At 41.3% G+C, this 16,719-nt stretch overlaps 1 protein-coding gene across 1 annotated transcript in view; it reads right to left on the reverse strand.

The window, feature by feature from the left end:
- SGMS2 (sphingomyelin synthase 2) overlaps positions 1-14,987 on the reverse strand; it is a 34,554-nt gene extending 19,567 nt beyond the window's left edge. Inside the window, 1 exon segment of the mRNA XM_066317830.1 lies at positions 14,934-14,987. The gene's annotated coding sequence lies outside the window, so the exon portion shown is untranslated.
- Between the last annotated feature and the right edge of the window lie 1,732 nt (positions 14,988-16,719).

The following is a 16,719-nucleotide window of genomic DNA, read 5'->3' on the forward strand; positions in this document are numbered from 1 at the left end:
TCCTAGAGCTCTAAAGTTTACTTTAAAATAGAAAGTATTTTATTAAAAATTATCCAAAAAGCATTTTATGGCGTTCTTATCCCAATGTCCAGCAGACATCTATATACAGATTGATTGGGAAGAGGAAGGGAGGCACAAGAGGTGCCACACAGACTAGCTGAAACACAGAGGGCCAAACCATTCTGTAAACTGTTCCCCAGTCAGAACCGCAGCTGACCAAACTGTTTAGGACAAAGTTAGTCTCATCTTTAGACTCCCTGAGACCAGCCATGTTGTGAATGTGTGCTAAGTAGCCATGAGGTACAGTAAGTGGTGAATCAACTAATCCCACCTAATCAGTTACAGAAGTCTAAGGACAGAACTAAGTGTTCTAATGGAAATAGTGCAAATCAGTTTTAAAAGAAGAGAATGAAGGCAAAATTAGGGCACAGTAAAAATAATTATTCTGGTCTACCAACTGTCTTTTTCCATGAAAGAGGGCACTATCTTATTACACACTGCTATTTCTGCTGTGTTCCTGCCTAAGTTTTCTTCAAAATACCAAATATATCAAGAGATCTGCATCTATCAGCAAGGACAGCAATTTCTGGTTTATAAGTAACCACCTAAATTTAGGACAAATGGGCATAATCTGAGAAAATTGTTGTCTAGAGCAGAGCTTGAAATTGAGACACAATAGTGGCTTGGATTTCAAGAGCTCTCATTAACACAGCACTACAGCAAGCCAGGCACTTTTTAAGTTACTTGCCTAGCTAAATGCAGGGTAGGACAGGGTTTTGCACAACAGTCTCTGCTAAATCAGCTGTTCAAGAAACTGCTCCTGCATGGCCATTTTGCAGCTAGACCCACTGCAGGTGTCATTGCTCTCAACTACTCTACTCTGGGTGATTATCACACCAGGAGTAGGATGGCACATCCAAGTATCAGTGGCACCAAGAATACCCTAAATTCAAATCTATTCTAGAGATATAGCAATGGGAATGAAGGGTAGTCTCACAGGGATTATCCTAGGTCTCCACATCAGCTGCACCTTCAGCACTACTTTATAAGGTAGGTAACTTCATCATTTCAAAGGTGCACAGCCGAAGCACAAAATACTCACATGACAAGGACACTATTAAACACATGAATGCCACACCTTGCATGACAGACATTGTATAACAAGAAACACCCCACAGGAGCAATCACAGGTCGGCAGAGGAGAGAGGCAGCAGCCTTCTAGACTGGCAAGCCAATTAGGAAGAAATAAAAAAAAAAAAAAAAATCACTTTTCATTAGGCTACAACCTAACACGTGAGATGTGCTAAGATGTTAATGACATCTGAGGCAGCCCAAGATGGCCTGAACATTCCATATCAATCCCAGCTCATGGAATTTCTTAACACTGCTTTATCAAAACAACATACAAAGATGGGGATGGTTCAGGACTGCCCATAAAACTCCCACACAAAAGGCATGTTTTATTTATCTGGAAGCAGAAGTCAGGCTCAGATACTAGCATATTTCAGCAGAAGAATTAATTACTTAAGTTCATGCACACAGTCGAGGCCACGCATGTTTAACTAAATGACAAGTCAGTGTTAATTTTATTGACCACATAAAGTGCAGTTATCCGTACTGTACATCTGTACAAACAATGATAGTGGATCACAAATTACCCATGCATTGGTAAGCTTTCTTGGCAAAGAACAGAAGCAATTTATCTGAAATCCCAGAGCAGATCTATTTTCTCTCCTTCCTAATACTTAAACTTGAAAAAAAGTAGAAAAAAAGTGTTTTAAAGGTCTCTTAACACAAGGAATGCAAAATGCTGTTCTAGCATAAGACACAAATTGAGTTAGAATTTTAGTTTAACACCTTTAGAAGAGATCCATATCCTACAGCAGGTATATTATTCCTCCCTGAAACTTTCCAGATGGGCTCCATACCTCATGGAAGACAAAGAACATAAAAAAACTTGCTTTTATAAGCCCAACTACTGAACAAATCTGATTGCTTTTTCAGATAATGCACATTGTGAGCTGCCTTAAGGATTGAATATTCAGATGTGTGGGTCTTATGCAGAAAAGAATGTGCCACATCTTAAAATGAAGGCATCTGCCCAAAGCCTAGATTTTCCTGTTATTCCTGGGACAGCTTTACAGAATACACTCAAACAAGGTTAAGTATTGAAGTTTAATAGTTTCATTTCAACAGCATGAGTAACTACCCTAATCTAAAAAGGATTGTTCAGAGAAAGTTCTTTGGCTTCCCAAAGTTGCCTCATGTCTGACAGTAAGATTTATAAAACAGACTTCAACAGAACTGACACTTGTTCAGTTCTGTTTCTATGGGGCAAGAGCACAAACTGCGATCTCTTATTCTGCAAGGAGGCAGTCAGGGCAATCATCTGAACTGCCTAGCATAAAAACTTGCAGTAAAATTCCTTAAGCATATTCAGACACCAGAACACCAAATACTCATGGACACATAGTGAGACAATTTCCAGTAAGAACTTGAATTGCCACTAACCCTCAACATTTGAGCTAATGTGCAGACTTCACAGCAAGCAATTGAAAAAACAAACACAAATCAACAAACAAAACTTCCAACAAATACCAAATAAAAACCCTACTGGAACAGGTACTGGTCAGTCTAACTATGCAAACCACTTTCTAACATATACAGGAGACAAAAAACACAGATAAGGGGCTCACACACCCACAGACTCTTAGAGCTGTAACTACTAGGTAAAAGCTACATGTTCTTTGGCACGTATCAGCATGGAAATCTGTTTGACATACAGCTGGTTATCTGCAAACATATCTCATGGGCAATCACTGGGAGTGCTGCCTGGCTAAGAGGTAAACAGATCCAAAGGTCCTCTCAGACCTCTGGACTATACTAGACCTACAGGACGCATGAAAAGAGGAGATGAGAGGTGGAGGTAGTGTTATAAGACAGTCATAATAGTGGCAAGACAGAAACATTATCCTAAATAACAATACATTTTCTGTCCACGAAGATTGTCTTTACACCATCAAATCACACTATGACAAATACACAACACTGAAAATACTGTCTTGCAGTTTATAAGCCTTTGAAGAAAGGAGGAAAGACTTTTTGCTCTGATTCTGATTGAAAACACTATAAAAAAAGCACTATAAATGCGTATGTCAGGACATTTGTCATGCTACAAATTTATCACTCTCAAATCATAAGCCATGTAGTTCAGCCTAAAACCTGCTGAGCAATACAAACCATTAAAATCAGAAGCATCTTCATAATAGTGTGACAGAAGATTAACCAAGATAAGGGTTCTTCAAGCAAATTATGGATGCCTAAGTACAATAGTCCTCTGTAGCTGTCCTTGTAACTGCAATAGAGTGATAAGAACAAACTTTATGTGCATGTTACACACATCAGAGTCAAATGTGACTAAGCTGTGTTGCCTGTCACATGTTCTAGAAAGGCTTGCAGTGCTAAAAGCTTTGTTCCTGATTCTACTACCACAGGATGCAGAGGGAGAATAGGAAGAAAGCACATATGCATGCACATTCCAAAAAGAGTTACAGGTAGGGTAAAAGAACATGGTTTCTAATGTTTGGCCTTACTGCAGCATAACAAAACAGAGAGCTTCTGCTTTCCTCCACTCTTCTCTGCCCTCCAGGCCTTTGAAGTAGAATAGTATTCCATTTCTAATTCAGTCATTCAGTTCTGAGCTCCTCAAATATGAGGCAGATAAAGAGTTTAGTCAACTCTATGATGTTTAAGAGTTTATATTAAACTTTATCTTAGTACAAATTAAGGAAAAAAACCTCAAACAAGAAACTTTTAATATAAATATTCATTCTGCATAGTAAAACTAGGCCATGCACCTTACCTTGTTCAGATCGTCCAATGACTAGGAAGTAATGTAAACAAGAAAGCATAAACTCCTGCAATCTGTAAAATTAGCTTTTAAAAAAATCACCAAATACTTCATATCAAAGAAAATACTTCCTAGAGCAAGAAGTATAATATTTAGCCCAACTACTTGAGCTTTTTCTATTTGAGGTCTTGTGCCTCGAATAACTGAGGGTTTTGAGGTGTTGGCCTCAAGTAACTTTTAAAAGTCAGTACAAGTTACTGGCCTTACCAGCGAGATAACCATTATTCCACCCCACTTTACATAGTTTGTTCCAAACAGAAGAATAATGAAGCAATGTTTAGCTCTCTTAACACTTACACCTGTTTTGCACATATGGAAATAGCTGAGCCATTTTTTTTAAGACTTGATGGAGGAAGCTCATGACCATGGTTTACTGCAAAACACAGGCCAAAAGAAGACTATTCTCATTGGAAAGCACTTGCCATTTAGCGTGTGTAGCACATGTAGGATTCAGTTTCCAAGTCATAGTTAGCGCTTAAAAAGGCAAATTCTGATTAATCTGAAATCAGGATACAATCGCTGCAGTGGACAGAAGTTTAAATCCGTAATGCTAAACTCTTCAATAAGTTTCTTAATATTAACTTCCAAATTAACTTCCAAGTTCACTGTGGCACCTTGGAAGGAACAATGGCTTTAATACTTCTTGCTTCCAGATCATGCCAAACAGGTGCCACAAGCCTTCCTTCCTCTCAGGCCAAAGTCCACCATAAAAGTTAAACCAATTTCTACGAAAACAAAACCACCAGAGTGTTGTCTTTCTATGTTAGCGCATGAGCACTTTAACAGTCAATAACAGGATTCAAACCATTTCAGCCAATGTGCTGTCTTAGAGAATGGAAATAAACAGTTTCACTTTGGAGGACCACCTCAGCTTCTGGCACATTTTCCAGATCAAGTAGAGTTGATTTTCTCCCCAAAAAATTAAGATCATTCCCCATAGCTATTTGCAAAGCTACACACACTTTCAGAGCAATTTGCAAACAATTCTGTGAAAAACAGCATCTGCATTTAGTGACAGCATCTTAAGCAGGAGTATTAATTTTTACTTAAAAATTAGGGCCAAGTTTTGGCCTCAAAAGTCAAAGATGGTATGCCAGAAGAAAGAATGAACTCTTGTCAAGTGACCCTTTAATACCAAAATCTGAGTAAAATTCAAATTAAGATAAACTAATGGTTCAGAGATTGGCAATGTAAGGAACTCTTACCTTGCATCCTTACAGATTAGTATGGTATTATGCTTTGGTAGGACTTCTGTCAGCCTCCTTCTACACAGGAACTAAAAGTAACACAATGTTAACTTTTTAAGCTACAAGATATCAATAGTTTCTATACACTCCTGAAAAAGTTACCAGAAAAAAAACCCAGGCCCCTATGAACTAATCCAAATTAGAGTCATAAGAATTAATATTTCTCAGTAGTACACAAAAAAATCTCTCCAAACAAACAAGGCTTTCAGAATTTGTTTAAATGCTTTCGATTTTTTACAGCAACTGTAGTACATAATTTGAACCAGAGTAACTGTCAGAAGATGAAACAGAATTCTACATCAAGCGTTGTTTTTGCACTGTTAAGACAGTAACACAGCATTATAGTTTTTAAGATGTCCTTTTTAAGCAACAGCAGTGATGGGAACGCTTTTGCTCCAACACAGCCTGTGTTCAGTCTGAAACCAAGACATGGGGAGTGGTATTTGGCATAAAGGATCTACAGACAGCAAGTGTAGTTCCCATTTACAAGGCTGATGTAGGGGAGTAAAAAAAAAAATTTAAAAAAATCAAATAAACTGTAATTACTGTAGAAGCACACTAGAACGATCAACAAGCTACAGGATCATAGCCCTCCAGATGAAAGACAGAATTAATGACTATGAGGCATGACCTTCTCTATTGCTGCTTCTCTTCAGCAAATTATGTCACCTAAATAAGGAGACTGCCTCATTATTTCTGATTTAGCAGTAGTCTGGAATATTAAATTGAGCATATAGAGTTGAATTCAGTTTCTTGGATAGGACATAAGCGTAACACAGCTGAAACTGGAAAAAAATAATCTGGAGCCTGTCTCCTTATTTAGCTCTGCTCCACTAACCAACTGTCCAGCATTAGAGTGAACATAAGCAGGAACTTGGGTGTGTGCATAAGTAAACACTTTGTCGCTGTTATGTACATTTCACATGGCTGAAATGAACTGTGAGAAGTCATTCAGCACTCATCACACAACAGTTTAAGATCTTAGGAGGTTAAGTAGTATACACACTCTAAAAGGAGAAAAATTAGAAAATGCAAACATATTTCAACATAAAAAAAAAAAAAAACAAGTAGTGAGAGCAGGTGACTTCTTAATAAAGAACTTTTGCAGACAAGTGTTCTATTAAAGATTTTCTGGGGAGGTAACAAATGCCAAAATACTTGTAATAATACTTCATGAAACGAAAACCATTACCTTTTGCTTAGGGCTTTAAGCTAGGTGTTACAATATCCAAGAGGCCTGTTCTTTGAGGCTGGACAGATTTCTGCACTTAAAAGACTCCCGTTTATTTTATAGTTATGTCAGGAAAAAAAAAAAAAAAAACACCAACCAAAAAAACCAACCAAAAATACCAATTAAATTTAAGTTCTAGTTTTAGAGATGTGAACTATGATCAAGCAAAACAAAAAACCCATCCTTCTCTAAGTTAGACACTACAAACACAAACCCCCCAATAAGTTTTGATACCTCATACTGACATTTTGCTATCAGAGCTTGTATAAAGACAGAAATAATATGGTAATTAGATAGAATAAATGTAATAATACTAGGATTTTTATTCATATGGAATTAGTCCATATCAGAACTTAAAACTTTACTCTGAATATTTAAGCTTACAGTAGCAGCAAGACTGACACAGGCCTAAACAGGCAGTCTAGGAAAAAAAGATCTTTCCCAAATGCAAGGAGGTTACAGAACTTTATATGGGCATCCTGGTTTATGACAACCAAGAGGTAAACCCGCCTCTGAAACATTTCACTAAGAACATGACCAATTGCCTGGGGACCCTAGAAAACCAGTGATCATAAACAGCTGCAGGCAGTTTGTAAATTCTCAGATGGTGGATTAGAAAAAATTAAATATAAATAGCTTCCTGGGGATTTTTTTTGCTCACTTCTGTTGATTTATTTGTGATATCCATCTCTTCCTCCACCAAAGTAACCTTACTGTAATTGAAGATAAGTTTGAAGTGCAAATAATGATTAACTGTTTTTCCCAGTTTCAGCCACGAAATGCTTACATCTTCTCTGAAAACTGAATCCAACTCTGTATGTTCCATTTAAGATTTCAGATTACTGCTAAACCAAAAATAATCCAGATGGAATTCATCTTAAATTTAGCCATTCTTAAACATATTCCTAAATGCTCTGCATCAGTTCAGCTTAAATCAACCAAATTCAGCTGATGCAACTTTTGAAAACATTCAGTGCTGTGCCCAGGGCATTTCCCCAGGGAAGAACAGGTGTACAACCCTAATCCTAATTTGCATCAGTAACCACTGACACAACAACACTGCAAAGTTTAGTGCGAAGCTTACTGCATGGTGCAGGATCCTAGTAAGATTCAGCCTGAGGAAATCTCTACGTGAAAAGAAAAAGAAAACTACAGAACAGATCAGAAAGAAGAACTCAAAAAGCCAGGAGAAAAGCCAGGAACAGGAAGACACTGCGATAAGACCGCAAAGCTCAGACTTCAAAACCCTCACAGGTCTACTAGTATCAGCAACTTCATTTTTGTATACAAACTTTATCGAGAATAAGTGAGATGTCCTTGAAATTTATACATGGCAGTTGAAAGTTAACCTCTATCAAACGGGGAGGGTAAGTGACACCTGATTTTTTGTTCAGGTACCTTCAAATGAACAGGACATTCTCGCATTCTAGAGTTACATATTGGAGAAACTATTTTTTCTGAAAAAAATAAGTAATTAAATGTTGAACATGTGCCTTTTTTTGCTAAAAAATTCTCTTGTTAGAATGAATGCAGTCAAGTTCTCCTGATTAGTGATGCTCATCATTTTTTCTGAGGATCTGGATCCAAACACGGTTTAGTTAAGAACTATTCTATTTGCAATGATCACCTCAACAGTCTCAGATACTCTGAACAAACTGTTTCTTCATCTGTGCAACAGACTCCAACATTTTTAAATGTGATCAGATTGTAAGCAGGACGCACAGTAAAGCAAGAAGGTTTAGTCAGCAACCAAAAGCATGACCTCCAGGCACAGTGATCCCCTTATTTTACAGATCCTGCATATATGTTAGCTAGAGGTTAAGTACCATGTTTCCCTAAAGCTGATTCACTCTTACTATATATTTTGGTTCTATTAGAATTCCTATCAACAGCCACAGACTTTCAAGACCAATTATATTGGTAATAAGTACTTCATTCTCTCTATCACTTCAAGATCTGTTCTGGGGAAGAGAAACAGTGATAACTGTTAGTACTAACTTAAGCAAGCATCCTCATACAGGAGATGCTTGTGGTTATTAATGCTATGGAGCCTCATTAGAACAGCTGGGTTTCAGGACAGTTAAGAAATGACCAGAATAGAATTTCTGTTTGAAAGATAAGACAGAGCTATCTGTGTTACATAAAACTCTCCCATTAACAGCTCTTAAGGTCTTCAGCATCTGCTGGGACAGTGGTGCCTGGATGCCTGACAGTCTTAGTGCGCGCAGCATCTTTGGGGACAGTGGTGTCCATGGTACAAACAATTCTCCCAGCAGGGAGAGATCTCTGAAGACAGTGGACCTAGTGTTACATTAATCTTCGCAGCATCTGTCTGGACTAGACCAATACCATAGCTCTACTAAATAATATGTCACAGCATTTGTATTGTCCGCTCACCATAAACAGTATCAAATAACACTGTAGGCCAACAGCCCATCAAAATTAGAAAAAAAAAATCCAAACAGAAGATGCATACCATTTTATTACAAATATCTGTATCTTCAAAGTCCACTTCTGCTCCAGGAGACTTAAGTGTAATGAGTCATTTCTTCAAAAACCTTCTATGTTTTCTGCTCCTTAAAAATACTACTCATTTTTTAAACCCATCACATTTTTCAATACACTCCTTGTTAATCCTTAAAAATTAATCCACTACATTTCATCTTCATACCTTTAATATGCTATAGTCACACACTAAATAGAGAATTCCAGTATTTAGAAATAAAAATACCTAAGATTAACCCTCTTACTCAGCTCTTCCAGAGACAGGGAGGTATGTGTGTGGGCTGAGCTTTTTCCGCATTGATAAGGAAATCTTCAGTTTTTCACTACACTGTATCCCTGATATAACACTTCTGATGTCTACTTGAAACATTAAGTTCTGAATTAACTTCTGTCTTACAATATTACAACTACAACACATTTATTATGCAGAAAAGTAGATGTTTATCAACACGCCATCCATGGCTCAATACTTAAAACTTAAGGGTAGAGGCATTCTATATTGAGATTACCAACCCATAACTTAAAATAATCTGTCTCGGCTCTCTGAGTTGTCATTTCCCCATTGTATAAGTTCACTGAAAGAACAGCACAGAAATCTACCTCATTAGGGGCCTTTATCAGCTTACTATTGTTGCTCCCTTAGATTTTGACCTGAAGTTTCTCCCAATCACAACCTGATTTGTCCAATACCCTCTAAGACTGACATATTACACAGCGTACACTGGAATACTTTTCTGAAGGACAGACACAAGTATATGTTTTTCAGTAGAGTGTGATAACCCGTGTCTGATTTTGAACAACCTATAAGGAAAGATATATGGAAGCAAGCACATAGACCTTTCTAGTAAATTAAGTCCTAGATTATATAAGTTAGGGCAAAAAAAAAAAAAAGAATAAAACTTATTGGTTTTACAGTGAGGAAAGTATTTAAGGCTATAGAGCCCTAAAAACCCTGCCTTGTCAAGTAATAATACACCTCAGCAACTACATTAAATATAAGGAAAAAATCAAATTGATTTTAGACAAACCATTTAATAAATGTGTTTTGAAGTGAAGCCTGCCAAAACTCCTGTAGGGCCTGCTGTCTCAGATGAAGTACTACGCACCTGCTCAGTTTATGCTAATACCTCTATGGAACCATTCACTTGAATAATTAACTGTGCATAAATTAATAGCTGTCAAGTGGTTTGAGAATTTTCTAAGTTCAAACGAAAAAAAAAAAAAAAAGGTTAGAAACTGGCTAAACTGAACAACAGCTATTTATTCTACATTGTATCCTAGTTTCAGTACCTCGCCAGAAGATTATGCATTAACTACTTTTCACAAGGATTTTAAGCTAAATTCATGCCAGAAACCACAGAATGTTTAAAGAAATGCAACCTGCCACTATGTCAAGAAGTTGAGTTCAGCAGCACTTCAGGAAGTTTAAGAGTGGCTTCAACAGAGCAGACATGCAACAAGGAAAAAAAAAACACCGACAACAAAACACCTTTACAACACTCTTAAGAGCCTTATAATAATACTTTATCTTCCTGAGCTGAAACCCCACATTTTGAAGACCCCTCCTGAGCAGCTAGGTATGTGGTACTGCTCTAAGAGTACCAAAACCATAGAATTCTACTCACAAACTAGGTATGTTCTGTAAGTCACATACTGGCAAGAGAAATCAACAGAGCAGATGCCCTTCCTAGCTAGAGAGGCCTCAAACCCGAGAAATGGAAGAGACCACAAGCGTAGGATTGCTCTTCCCAGTCTCTATCCGGTTGACACGTGTAGGTCTTCTGTGAAAGAGGCTCTCCAAGTGAGTACTTGTGGTATGCCACGTTTTAAGTCCACCTATGCCGTTCCCAACTTACCTACTCAGCCGTATATGCAAAAGCTTGCTCTGCTGGCAGTTCCTCCTCCAAAGGCGGCTGGAAGTCTTTTTTGGAGCCTCAGGGCTCTCAGGTTTAGACTCTGCAGTTCCTTGTGGGCAGACACTCCCACCAGTGAGGTAGCAGTACGCAGAAGCAGCTAGAAAGTTTGCCACAATCTCTACCTTCCCCTGCAATTTGCTCCTCTCCCAGCCTCAGCCTCTTCTTCCTGGCGAAAGGGACCGGCTTTAAGGGCGTCGGCGGAGGCGACACTTCTCGCAGAGGTTTCCTGCCTCAGCAGTGCCGCAGCTGGAAGGGCTCTCCCGCTGGAGGGCGGCTCCGGGCCGAGGGGCGCCGGGGCCAGCGCTCGTTCGGCTCTGCGGCCACCGCCGCGTTTGCCGCGAGCCTCATGCTCGACGCCGTGCTCCCTGACATCATTCATTCTGCTACGCGCACGCCCGCCCACTCCATTTCCAAGCAGTGACTCACCCCGGCGCTGCCGCGGCCGCCGCTGTCCGGGCAGGGCGGGCCGGGCCGGGCCTCCGGCAGCCCCCGCCCGCCGCGCAAGGTGCCGGCCTCGCCCGCCCGCGCGGCGCCCCCGCCCCGCGCCTCTGCGCGCGCGCGCCGCCCGCCGCCCCCTCCCGGTGGGGCCGCGGCACCCCCGAGCGGGCACGGCCCTGCCCGAGCCCCTCCGCCGTGCCCGCCGCTCCTCTCCTCGCCCGGCCCCGCACGGCTCTCCCGGGGGACGGCCCGGCCCCGCCGCCGGGCAAGCGCCACGGTACTCGCAAAAAGGGGGCACCGACACCCGCCCTGCCCCCCCCCGAAACGCCCGCTACGGGAAGGGCACCGCCCGCCCCCGCGGCCAGCGCGGGGTCAGGGGCCGGGGCCGCCCCCGCAGCGACCGGCTTCCCGGTTTTGCCGGGGGATTTGATTTCCCCAGCTCTGCTCACATGACGGATGACTTGTCACAGAAAGCCCCTGCTTCTCAAGTGTTTCACCCCCATCTCTGAACTTGGCTCTCCCTTGGGGTTGTTTGGCTTCGCCTTTTTTTTTTTTTTTTGGTGGGTGGAGGGGTATTCCCCCCCCCCCCCCTTTTTGTTTTCAAAAGAGTTTCCCCATCATTAGGTAGCAGCCAGCTTTTGTTGGGAGTTTTCCAGTGTGAGAAACACGTGATTGGCGGGGGAGGAAGGGAGGGGGAAGAAGGTGTCAACTCATCCTCACCGAAACTCACTCTGGCCGATACACACCTGTCCCGCCTCAGTGACCCGGCTGCTGCGCCCGGCGGCCACATGACAGAGCGGCGGCCCGGCACACGGCCCCGGGTTCGAGGAAGGCACCTGACCCTCTGTTCGTCACACCCCTGGAAAGCCCCCTTCACCCAGCTATTGGCTATTCTGCTTGGGTTGCTCACACTTTGTTTTTTTCCACAAAAGCTTGGGGGAAGGGAAGAGAGAATCTGCTTTATTCCAGCATAGACTGGAAAAATTTTCCACACTCTCAGTTTTCTGTGGGATAGGGAAATTACCCTGGTCCAACAGTGACGGCCAGAGCACTGCTACAGACAGAATGCCAGGATTTCCAAGTTTATCTCCTGCAGGCTTAATGCAAACAGTCACTTATAACCAGATAAACAATTCAGCAAGGCTATAGCTGTTCTTGTTGCTAGGTGAATGCACATAAACACACCTGTAGTGCTGAACTAAAGACGTCTGCTGGAACCTCACAGCTTTCTTTACCACCCTCCCGCCACCCCGTCAATTCTCCTAAGTGGGTAATGCCTCCTTTAAAATAAAATCTTAAGGAAAAAAAAAAGTACCATGGGCAGGACATTTGTTTTTAACTGATAAAGATATCTACATATGCATTATTGCGTACACAATCACATGCATGCCTTTGCAGAATCGTATCTTATTTCAAGCTGTTACACAGAGAGGATAATAACTGACAGAGTAACAGATCAAGAGTAGAAATAGCAATGCAAGTGAAAAAAAAAAAGTATCTACAGGCAAACATACATATAGGTACAGCAAAGGCTAAACAGAGGCCTCCTCTAGTTTTCCTTAACAAAAAAAGAGCCACTGAAGAAAGGTTAAAAGCAAAGACTGGAAACTTTACTGGCATTTTTCCAAATTATTAGATAGATTGGTAAGCTGAAACACTGGTATTACTCTTAAATAATATTCTCTGAAGCACTGCATTCAAGTAAAAAATATCAGTACATTTTCTCACTCTGTTCAAGGCTACACCTCACACCCAACCCCACAAGTCTATCCATGCAGATGAGAGGTTGAAGTGTAGGGCTCACAGGTGGATCTGTGAGGAGCAGCTTGCAGGAGGGAGTCTTTAACTAATCTGGTAAGCAAGTCCTGCATAACAACAAACCTTCAAAAGCAAGCAGCAAATTTGTGAAATCACAAAACTTGCCAGAGGAAATAGCAGCACATCTCTTGATCTTTACTTTCAACTACATTAACTTCAGAAAATTGTTTTCAGACAGAATTATGTGTGAGATAATAAGACTTATCAAATGATAACTTATTTTGAGGAAAATGAAACCTTGCACACAGACAGAATTCCATGAGGAGACTCACATACAAGTCACATTCCCCTTCACCTCCCAGGGAGGCAGATGAGAGGGAGACAGTACAGAAACAGAATTTTGAAGGAGGAAAGAAAATTACTGTTCCTTTTGCTTGGAACAAACCCAGCATCTTTTTCATTACTGTTTACTTTTTCCCCTTTCATGAGATCAGCAGGGATATTATTGGAAACAGTAATTCTATAAACGAACACAGACAGCTTGTGCATTAAAATTCTGACTATTTCTAAAGAGACACTTGGGCACTTTTCAGAAGCAGTTACCACCAGAATCCTGCTTAGTTCTACCATGGGAGAACTGAAGCTGCAATACTAGCTTTGTGGGGGGGAAACCAAGAACTGTACAGAAATTTCTAGTTCAAGTTGACTTTACAGTTTATAGCTAGAATAAACAGTACTACTACACCACTACCACAGAAAAAAAAAAAAAAAAAGGCACTTTTTTTGGTGTGTGTAACCAAGCCAGAGCAGAATTCCATGCAGAAACTTGATAAGCAAAAACTGTGTACCTGTGCTCAGCTTAAGTTGTTTCAGAACTAATTAATTGTGTAAATACACATGTTCCAAGGAGCTCACATATATTTGTAGGCTTTATTGCAGCAGTGTTAAGGGCATATGAAAACATACATATTTCACGTTGAAGTGTGCCATACACTCCCATAATTATAGCCACTTACAATGCTCCCTTGCCTTTTCTTCAAGTAGCATATACATCAGTGTAATCCTGCAAACTACTTCCATTCAGGACTAACATTATATTCTCTACTCTGGTTCTCATGGCAGCCCTATTATATCTGTGAAGGTGCTAGTTGATACTTCTGCCTTAAAACAGATGGAGTAACTCCCAAATGATTTATTATTCACACACAATTATGAAAGAGTAAGACACACTAAAGCCCAATTTAAACACATTATACCATGAAGAGAGTCTTCATCAGTATACACTTGCTAAATCCTTAAACACCACCAACAAAAATAAGTTCTAATTTTTAATTAGATGCATTTCAGCAATGACATGAATTCTAGGTCTCCAGATTATTATTTTTGATGCATTCACTAGTTCTTTTTCATCATCAAGGGCTTTTGAACAAGGAGAAAGCTTACCTTGTAAGTTCATCATTAATGTCACAATTTTTTGGCAACTGAAGAAGTGGATGAAAAGATAAGCACTAACAGAAATCATAAGACAACTTTTCCCATCACTCCTTCATTAGCACCGGTTCCAAAGTTTACCATTCTGCCCCACTATTAGAGAGGCTGGGGCCTTAAGAAACACGTTCATAAATCACCACAGCTGGATCAAGCACAAGTTCAGCTGCTTAGATAAGTTAACTTAAAGAGTCAACTCCCAAAAAAAAAACACAACCACCCAACAACCAAAGAAGACTACTACTTACTATAAAGCACTAAGCTGCCAAGCCAAGCACTGCCATACTAAACACACAAACGTCGCTTCAGCACTTCCACCTTGCACGGAGAACCCGCGAGCAAGGAAACCCCAGCGACGCTCACTCAACTCAGTGGAGCCCGCCCCAGTCCCCGCTGGGAAAAGCCGGGGAAAGCGGTCCCCGCCGGCTGCCCGGGCTTACCTGCGGCCTCCTGCGCTGGCCCAGCACTCCCGTGCCGGCCTGGCCCAGCCCTGCTGCCCGACTGCCGAGGCACGGCCGCCAGCCGCCCTTCCCGAGCTTTCAAAGGAGGCGGGAAGCGGCGCCAGGCCAATGGCAGCGGGAGCCCGCCCGCCCCGCAGGTGCCCGGCTGGGCTCGGGAGGGAGCGGCCGCCGCCGCCTCCAGCTCCGCTCCCGGCTCCGAGGAGACCGTGGAGACGGCAGATGCCTCCTCCAGCCGCTCTCTTTCGAATCCCCGAGACTTACAGATCTGTGATTACTGTCTGCCGTTTGCCTAACCTTGGTGCTTTACACAGTTTACATTCCTCAAAAATTGCTATATTAGCTGTTTTCATAACCAACAGCTAGGCAGAGATATTAGGTCTTTTAAACTATTTTTTCAAGGGCTTGTGTGTTATTGAGAACGTCCCTGGATAGTTTAGGGGTGTGGAAAAAAAATAAAGCTTTGTGAAATTATACTCCCTGATAAAGCTCATGAGAAAAAAAAAAAAAAAAAAAACCAAAAAAACAAACAAACAAAAAAAAAAAAAAAACACAAAAAAACACCTGATTTAGACGACAAGGTTTTTAAAACAAAACAGTAAGTTAAAGCAAACTTCTTACTTTTCTCTCACTATTTCACTTTCATAAGCAGAAAAAAGCTGTACCTCTCAAAGTTATCCATTTATTTTTTTATTTTAGATTAATTGTGGGATCATAGAATCATAAAATTATAGAATAGCTTTGGGTTGTGCAAGGGGACCTTGAAGATCAAGGTCCAACATCTCTGCTGTGGGCAAGGACACCTTCCACTAGACGATGTTGCTCAAAGCTCCATTTAGGGATGGGACATCCACCACTTCCCTGGGCAATCTCTCTGTCTTACAGCCCTCACAGAATTTTTTTTTCCTAATAGAATTAGGAATGGGGCAGAGCAGGGGAGGGCGGGGGGGAGTGTCTGTTTTCTTGTTTGCTTTTGGTAATTATTTAAGTATTTAAACTATATGAAATCAGATATGCTTTAGAAGCTGTGAAATAAGACATCTTAGTTCAGTTTCTTTTAACCAGTTTTCTTAAAAACTGAAGCCAAAAATTAATTTTCAATCTAAAATTATGTGTATCCAAAATCACTGTCTCCAGCTTCAGAGAGCTTTCTACACACAACTGTGTCATTTCAATAAATGCTTTTCTTGTATGAAGGAAGGCTTTGGCAAAAACAGGAAGAGTGCAGGTACGTACTTAACAGAGACTGTAGGGGGGAAATGGAAGATCAGGGAACAACGAAAATAAATTCTAATTTATCATCTCTATATGCCTGCAAGGTAATTCTAGGAAACTAAATGCAGATTGTCACCAAGTTGAGTGGTGCTGCTGACACACCTGAAGGACAAGATACCAACCAGAGGGACCTAGACGGGCTCCAGAAGTGGGCCTGTGGGAATCCCATGAGGTTTAACAAGGCCAAGAACAATGTGCTGCACCTGGGTTGGGGAAACCTCCAGTACCAACACAGTCTGGGGGTTGAACAGGAGCAGCCCTTGAGTGCTGAGAAGAACATAGGGGTGCTGGTGGGTGGCAGGATGGACATAACTCAGCCATGAGCAGTCCCAGCCCAGAGAGCCAAACCTGTCCTGTGCTGCATCCAGAGCACTGTGGGCAGCAGGGCCAGGGAGGGGATTCTGCCCCTCTGCTCTGCTCTGGTGAGAGCCCACCTACAGTGCTGCATCAGCTATGGGGTTCCCAGCACAGCAAGGACATGGAACTGTTGGAG

This window comes from Sylvia atricapilla, chromosome 4 (genome assembly GCF_009819655.1).
Source record: "Sylvia atricapilla isolate bSylAtr1 chromosome 4, bSylAtr1.pri, whole genome shotgun sequence".
Classification (NCBI taxonomy): domain Eukaryota; kingdom Metazoa; phylum Chordata; class Aves; order Passeriformes; family Sylviidae; genus Sylvia; species Sylvia atricapilla.